The sequence below is a fragment of the Aotus nancymaae genome, unplaced genomic scaffold, assembly GCF_030222135.1.
Source record: "Aotus nancymaae isolate 86718 unplaced genomic scaffold, 86718_ANA_hifiasm-v0.15.2.pri h1tg000003l, whole genome shotgun sequence".
In the NCBI taxonomy this organism is placed as follows: Eukaryota; Metazoa; Chordata; class Mammalia; order Primates; family Aotidae; genus Aotus; species Aotus nancymaae.
Genome location: NW_026988414.1, coordinates 756,742 through 765,191, shown reverse-complemented (window position 1 = coordinate 765,191; position 8,450 = coordinate 756,742).

Below are 8,450 nucleotides of genomic sequence, written 5' to 3'. Positions count from 1 at the left end.
ACTCCTGCTCTGAACTCCTCTGGCCTCGGCCTCCCAAAGTGCCAGGACTGCAGGCACAAGCCACACACCACTCGGCCTGAGGCTTGGTTTGTTTGTTTGGTTTTTTTTTGAGACAGAGTCTCACTCTGTCACCCAGGCTGGAGTGCAGTGGTGTGATCTTGGCTCACTGCAACCTCTGCCTCCCAGGTTCAAACAATTCTCTGCCTCAGCCTCCCAAGTAGCTGGGATCACAGGCATCCAGCACCGCACCTGGCCAATTTTTTTTTGTATTTTTAATAGAGACAAGTGTTCACCATGTTTGCCAAGGCTAGTCTCGAACTCCTGACCTCAGGTGATTGATCCACCTGCCTTGGCCTCCCAAAGTGCTGGGATTACAGGCATGAGCCACTGCGCTCAGACTTTTTATTGTTGTTGTTGAGACGGAGTCTCGCTCTGTCGCCCAGGCTGTAGTGCAGTGGTTCGATCTTGGCTCACTGCAACCTCCACCTCCTGGGTTCAAGTGATTCTTACCCCTCAGCCTCCCAAATAGAGATGGGGTTTCCTCTATTTTTAGTAGAGTCAGGGTTTCACCATGTTGGCCAGGCTGGTCCTTGGTTTTTTAATGTGTGAAAGTGGGGTGGCGACAATTCGTTTCTAGTTTTGCCGGGAGGAGCCAATGAGGCAGCTGTCCCGAAGGGCAAGCCTTGGGAAGGAGCCCTCACCGTCCTGCCGTCACTGCCGCCCAGGCTGTTCTCAGCGGACCCGGCTATCAGTGCCACTCTCGGCTTAGTTTCTGTCCCACAGCGCTCTCTAGTGGGAAAAGGTGGTCATTGCAGGGCCATCTTACCCGGGTAGCCAGGGGACTTTCCCATCCCAAATTGGAGTCCAAAATGTGCCCTTTCTGATCAACTTAAATTCGTAGCCCTTATTATGTATGCACCAGCATGGTGCAGCGAAGGAGGACGAAGAGGAAGGAGACCCACTCCCTTCCCTTGGAAGCTCAAAGGACAGCACTGTCTGGTTTGGGCATCGATGTGACAGTTGAGTCCGGGTCCTGGTCCTGCTCCCTCCGGCCTGCACAAGCCACACCCTCCCTGGGCTCCAGAGTCCTCCTCTGTAAACAGGATCACAAAATCTTCTGGTGGTAAGAGCTACGGAGAGAAGCTAGGAAGAGCCAGCAGGAGGCTTGTGTTTTAGATTTGGTGGCCAGGGAGCCCAGCTTTGAGGAAGTATCCAAGGCAGTCCGGGAGAGATCCTTGCAGAGATCTGGGAGGAAAGCAGAGGCCCCTGCCAGTTCAAGGAAGAGCGAGAGGTCAGTGGGGCCAGCGTGGAGCGACGGGGGCAGGAGAAGATGAGGGGAGAGGGGCTGGGTGTCACCATCAGTGCAGTAGGACGCTTAATGAGGGGCCCTGGCCCGGGTGGCCAGGAAGGCCTCCCAGAGCAAGGGGCGTCCAGGCTGCAGCATGGCAGAGGGTGGGAGAGCTCAGAAGACCTAATGCCAGCGCGGCCCCGATGCTAATGCCCTCTGTAGTCCAAGATCAGCCCATGTCCCCGGGCTCAGTTTCCTTCTCTGCAACATGAGGGAGCTGGCCTAGCTGCAGCCCCTCTTTAATCTGACACCTGCCGCTGGGGCCAGGGCTCCAGCCTGACTGTGTAATGCACAGGGACCCCCAGCTCACCCAGGGTAGGGGGCGTTCATGAAAGGCCCTCACACCCTCCAGTCCAGCCTTTGGTATCCCCTGGGCCTCAGCTGGGTGTGTGAGCGGAGTAGGGGTAGCAGCAAATCTTTTGCCCTGAGGAAGGCCTGCAGCAAAGGCCCCAGCATCTGAGAGCTTGGTGTGCTCACTGCTACAAAGTTGTCTTTGCTTATAGGTTGTTAAGGGGTGAATTGTGTCCCTCAAAAAAAATCATGTTGGCATTCTAACCTCCAGTCCCTCAGAATGTGACCTCATGTGGTCTTTACCAAGATAACCAGGTTAAGATGAGGCCATCGGGGATGGGACCCTAATCCACTGTGATGGGTATCAAAAGGGGAAATGTAGCCGGGCGCGGTGGCTCACGCCTGTAATCCCAGCACTTTGAGAGGCCGAGGCGGGTGGATCATGAGGTCAGGAGTTCAAGATCAACCTGGCCAAGATGGTGATACCCTGTCTCTACTAAAAATACAAAAATTAGCCAGGCACGGTGGCAGACACCTGTAATCCCAGCTTCTAGGGAGGCTGAGGCAGGAGAATCACTTGAACACGGGAGGCAGAAGTTGTAGTGAGCCGAGATCACACCATGCACTCCAGCTTGGGCAACAGAGCAAGACTCCCTCTCAAAAAAAAATAAAATAAAATAAAATAGAAAAGGGAAATGGATACACGGAGAAGATATGCAGAGGGAAAGAGCGAACGCTACGTGAAGACACAGAGAGGAGGCCACGGCAGGGGCTCACACTGTAATCCCAGCACTTTGGGAGGCTGAGGCAGGCGGGGCACCTGAGCCAAGGAGTTTGAGAGCAGCCTGGCCAACATGGGGAAACCTTGTCTCTACTGAAAATACAAAACTTAGCCGGGCGTGATGGTGCACCTCATGTTGCTATTTCTAATTCGAATTCAAAACTCACAGTTTTTTCTTGTGTATTTGCTTCCCTTTTCTCCTACATATTTATTTATTTCTGTTGTCCTACAATACACATTAAATAGTTTCAAGATTAATTTTGGGTTTTTTTAGAGACAGGGTCTCATTCTGCCACCCAGGCTGGAGTGCAGTGGTACGATCTTGGCTCACTGCAGCCTCGACCTCCTGGGCTCAGGTGATCCTCCTGCCTCAGCCTCCCAAGTAGCTGGGACCACAAGTACACGCCACCCTGGCCAGCTAATATTTTAATTTTTGTAGAGATGGGATCTTGCTATGTTGCCAGAGCTGGTCTTGAACTCCTGGACTCAAGCAATTTTCCTTTGTTGGCCTCCCAAAGTGCTGGGATTACAGGCATCAGCCACTGTGCACGACCTCAAAATTAACTTTAAAGAAGCAAAACCCCAGGCTGGGCATGGTGGCTCCTGCCTGTAATCCCAGCACTTTGGGAGGCCAAGGCAGGCAGATCACTTGAGGTCAAGTGTTCAAGACCAGCCTGGCCAACATGGTAAAACACCCCATCTCTACTGAAAATACAAAAAGTAGTCAGACACGGTAGTGCATGCCTGTATTCCCAGCTACTCAGGAGGCTGAGGCAGGAGAATCACTTGATCCCGGGAGGCAGAGGTTGCAATGAGCTGAGATTATGCCACTGCACTCCATCCTGGGTGACAGAGCAAGACTCTGTCTCAAAAACAAAAAAAAGAATGGATGGATGGATGGATGGATGGTTGAATGGATAAACTCAACTGCTGGTTGTCTCTGCTGGGCTAACCTCACACATATGCCAGCCTTGTTTCTGGAACATTCCATAGGCTATGAGGTACCTGTTGAGAATAAGTGCAGATGTAGGTTATCACCCTCACAACACACTGGGGCCACAGCTTGGAAGTCCTCTGGCTGCCATGTCACCTTGGGCCTAGGATGCCTTTCCATTGAGACATTCAGGTGGCCTTACTACCAAGGAGGGAAAAGGTCCACAGACATTCCGGTGTCCAACTTTCCAGGAAACGTGAGGTTCCTAGCAGCACCCTGGCTGCCAAGATGAGGCTCCTCCAAGCCTGGCTGACTCAATGCATCCTCCAGGCCTCTGCTGAGACGCCCCTGCCCAGTGGCGGCCCCGCTGGTCTCCCTGTCGTGAGAACTTGTGTGTCATGCTTCCTTCTCCTTCCTGGCGTCGTCTGTGCAGCTTCCTTCTGAGCACATGGGGGAATGTGTTCACTGTGCCCAGCATGGTGCCTGGTACACACAGGGCTCAACCCGCTCCATTTGAAGGTGAGTGAAGGAGGTGGTGTGTCCACTAAAGACACTCCCTTGGGCCGGGCGTGGTGGCTCATGCCTGTAATCCCAGCACTTTGGGAGGCCGAGGTGGGTGGATCATGAGGTCAGGAGTTCGTGACCGGCCTGGCTAACATGGTGAAACCCCGTCTCTACTAAAAATACAAAAAATTAGCCGGGCGCGGTGGCACGTGCCTGTAGTCCCAACTACTCGGGAGGATGAGGCAGAAGAATCGCTTGAACCTTGGAGGCAGAGGTTGCAGTGAACTGAGATTGCACCACTGCACTCCAGCCTGGTTGACAGAGCAAGACTCTGTCTCAAAAAAAAAAAAAAAGACACTCCCACTATGCCCCTCTGCCTTGAGAGCAGGCGTAGCAGGGAGGCATGGAGGCATGGCAGACCAGAGGCAGAGCTTCCTGGGCGCCAAGGTGAAAGGAGGAAACAAAAGCCACGTGCTAAAGGCCCGACTCAAATCACAAGGGGAGCAGCAGGGAGTCTTTGGCGATGTGGAAAGATGGGTTTTGCTGGTCATCTCAGAGGAGAGGACAAGACACCCAGACGTGTCTGTTCCAGAGACAAAGGGAAGAGTGGAGTCCAGGCTCCAGAACGCCCAGCCTCTGCCATTCCCCTCCTTCCCTTGCTGTCTGCCCCCGGCCTTTCCAGGCTGTCTGGAGCCCCAACACCGGGCCCAGGTGGATTCACTCAACAAGTATTTGCTGAGCTCCCATCTGTGCCGGCTCTGCCTGTGCTCAGGGCTGGGAACATCAAGGGAACCCAGGCAGCCAACCCTCCTGGACTATGTGACGCTGTGAAGGCCCCAGATTTCTGAAAGTGGAACAAAGCCAGACCCTGTGGCCGCCACCTTCTGGCCAATCTCAGATGGAGCCTTCGAGATGCATCAACTCCCAGGGCTGTGGAAAGGAAGGACGCATTTGCTGGAGACTTACAGAGGGGTGAGGCGGGGGCACTGCGGGGCACACGACCAGACAGTGTCCTCTCCCCAGCAGCCCTCACTCTTCCTTGCCCTCTCTCAACCCTGCCCAACCCCTCGCACCTGCCCCTCTGCCTCCCTCATCCCCCAATCCCCTTGGCCTCTCCACCTGCTCCTGAGCAGCACAGCAAGCTCCAGGGAGCCTGGGCAAAGAATCCCAGTTTGGAAAGTGGGAGGGTTGGGCACACTGGTTCATGCCTGTAATCCCGGCGCTTTGGGAGGCCGAGGAGGGAGGAGTGCTGAGCCCAGAAGAGGGAGAAGAGGGAGACCAGCCTGGGTGCAGAGGTAGACCGCCCCCATCTCTACAAAAACATTTTAAAATAAGCCGGGCGTGGTGTTGCACAGCTGTAACCCCGGCTACTCAGGAGGCTGAGGTGGGAGGATCACCTGAGCCTGGGAGTTTGAGGCTACGGTGAGCCAAAATCACACCACTGGACTCTAGCCTGGGCAACAGAGCAAGACCCTATCTCACATACACACAAAACAAGGTGGCTACTGTGACAGAGGAAGTGAGTCCTCAACTTTAGTTATGAATTAGAATTAATAGCTAGCAGCTGCTGGACAGGACAGGGTAGCTCAGGTTGACTTTCTTGGTGGGACAACGCCATGGGCAGGGTGTGCTGTGTTCACATAGGAAGCCTGAGTCCTGGGCCCAAGCCCAGGCTCGAGGGCTGGGTCATGCTCTACATCCCTGAGGCAGTGTGGCCTTTCTGGCACCACCTGCTCCTCCTGGAGTCTGAGGCTTCCTGCTCTACCAGCCTGGGGGTGCCAGGCTGCTCGGGGTGGCACCTTCCCCTTCCCAGGAAAAGATGTGAAAGCCCCTGATGGCTATAGGGAGCAGTCCCCCCCACCCCAGGAGGGACGGGATGGAGAGAGGACAAGTGGCAATGGCCCCAAACCAGGACCGCAGCTCATGGGTGCCCGGGTCCCTGGGGACGGGGCTGAGGTCCTCCCTGCGCTCAGTGAACAGGAACTGCACACTCAGCACCCAGCTGGAAATCTGCCATGACAGGACAGACCTCTTCCCTGCCCCTACAGGCTCAGGGTCTAGCCGAGGAGAGCCACATTGAAACACATAAATGGCCACTTTGCAAATTCAGCGGGGCTCGGAAGGAGAAGCCCATGGCGCTAGGAGAGCGTGTGGAGGGCAGTCGCCAAGGAGGGCTTTCCCGGGGAAGTGACAGTGAAGCAGAGCCCCCAGACCTGAGCGGGACTTGGCCGGAAAGGAGGGAGGAAGAGCGTGGCCGGCAGGGGGCGCTGTGAGTACAAGGCTGAGAGGCAGGGAGGCCGGGCGCTTGCGGGGAGCCGCAGCACATGGCCCGGCCGCGGCTGCTCCGTTTGGGTTGTTCCTGTTCTCCTTCCCCGCTGGGGCAGATGTTCTGATTCTACCCTGCGCTCCCCAGCCCGTGGGCTCAGTCTTTCCCTGTGGGCTCCATTTCCCAGCTCCTAATCTCTGCAGCTCAACCCTCTTCCCCTCCATGCAGTCATGAGGCCTGGAGCCACCCCAGGAGCAGCCTCAGAGGCTTGATTGAGACAGCTCACCCCATCCCTGAGCCCAGAGCACGGACAAAGCTTGGGTCACGGTGGAGCCTCTCATGGAAAGACCTAGGAAGCACCCTATGACTCGGGCCAGGGACGGGGCTGGCCCTCATCAACTGCTTCAGCCCCAGCCTGAAAGAGCGTGGGCAGAGGCCAGCACCACTGTGGCTGGGGACGTCCTGATTTCTCCTCTGCAGAATGTGCTCATCCGGGCGCTGGGGTGCAGGATCCAGCCCCGCAGTGTCTAGTGGGTGTTCTTTTGTATGCAGAGACGACAGATTGTAGAAGAGAAAGACACAAGACACAGGGATAAAAGAAGTCAGCTGGGCTCAGGGGACCACTGCTACAAGGCATAGAGTCCAGCAGTGGCCCTAAACGCCTGGACAGCCGAATGCGCTGATATTTATTATATACAAGGCAGTGGGCAGGGCCAGGAGAGTAACTCATCTGACATGATTGGTAGGGGTCAAGCAAATCATGTACTGACAATACGGGGGGCCCCTCCCTCTCAGGTAGCCGCTGCGAGGAGGGGAGGCACATACATCAGTATCTTTCTGTGAACTTATCAGAGAGATCAAAGGCTTTTAGGATTCCTCTATTCTGACTTCTCACAGCTTCTAAGAATTTACACGGGAGCATCTGGTGGGAAAGTGGAACATGAAAGTGGACAAGGATGGTGACCATCGGAGCACAGCACCACGGAGAGGTGTTTAAACCCCTGGATGTCTGTGGGCTGGCCTGGCTAGTGTCAGGCCTTCCCCAAGAGCTGGGCAGAGCAGAGTTTTCTCTGAACTCCCCCAGTGAAAGGGAAACTCCCCTTCATGGCCTGCTAAGCAACGGGGCGCCTTCCCAGGCGCTGGTGTTACTGCAAGGCATTTATTCTCGCCTCCTGATCACTTCTCACAATGTCCCTTCGGTTCCTAATTATATTTCACCTGATTATGTCTGTACTATAAGACTAAAGTGTTCTTACGCCGTAATACTAAAGATTAATAGAGAATAATGATGGAATAAGATTGATTATATAATTATGTGATTGAATCTAATATCTATTTGGTGTCATTTCTGTAAGTAATCAGTAAAGATATCATTGCTATAACTGAGTAATCAGTTATTTATTATACTGGGACGGACGGTGCCTTCGGTCTCTTACCATGGCACCTGGGCAACTTTCTTCCCACACTGGGATGGCACTGAGCTTGGCTATGAGGGAAGCCTGTTCTTAGATGCCCCAGCCCTGGGAAAGAAGAGCTGTGTGCTGCCACTGATTGTGACCAATGGCTGGCCGGGCGTGGGGCTCAGGCCTGTAATCCCAGGACTTTGGGAGGCCAAGATGGGAGGATTGCTTTGAGACCAGCTTGGGCAAACATAGCAAGACCCTGTTTGTATGTGAAAACATTTAAAAACTTAAAAAAAAATTTCTTTATTCAATAATAAATTAACCCTTAATGTAACTTTTAAAATTTGTACTTTATAAACTTATTTTTTAACTTTTTCACTCTCATCATAACACTGAGCTTATGAGGCAAATACATGGCATAGCTGTACAAAAATATTTTCTTTATGTCCTTATTCTATAAGCTTTTTTCTATTTTTATTTATTTATGTATTTATTTGAGATGAAATCTTGCTCTGTTGCCCAGACAGGAGTGCAGTGGCAAGATCTTGGCTCACTGCAACCTCCATCTCCTGGATTAAAGCTATTCCCCTGCCTCAGCCTCCTGAGTATCTGGGACTACAGGTGCGCACCACCAAGCCTGGTTAATTTTTTTGTATTTTAGTAGAGACAGGGTTTCATCATGGCCAGGATGGTCTTGATCTCCTGACCTCATGATCCACCTGCCTCGGCCTCCCAAAGTGCTGGGATTACAGGCGTAAGCCACTGCACCTGGACTATTTTTTAATTTTTTACTTTTAAAACTTTCTTATTAAAAACCGAGATGGTTGGGCACAGTGGCTCAAGCCTGTAATCCCAGCACTTGGGGAGGCCGAGGCAGGAGGATGACCTGAAGTCAGGAGTTCGAAACTAGCTTGACTAACATG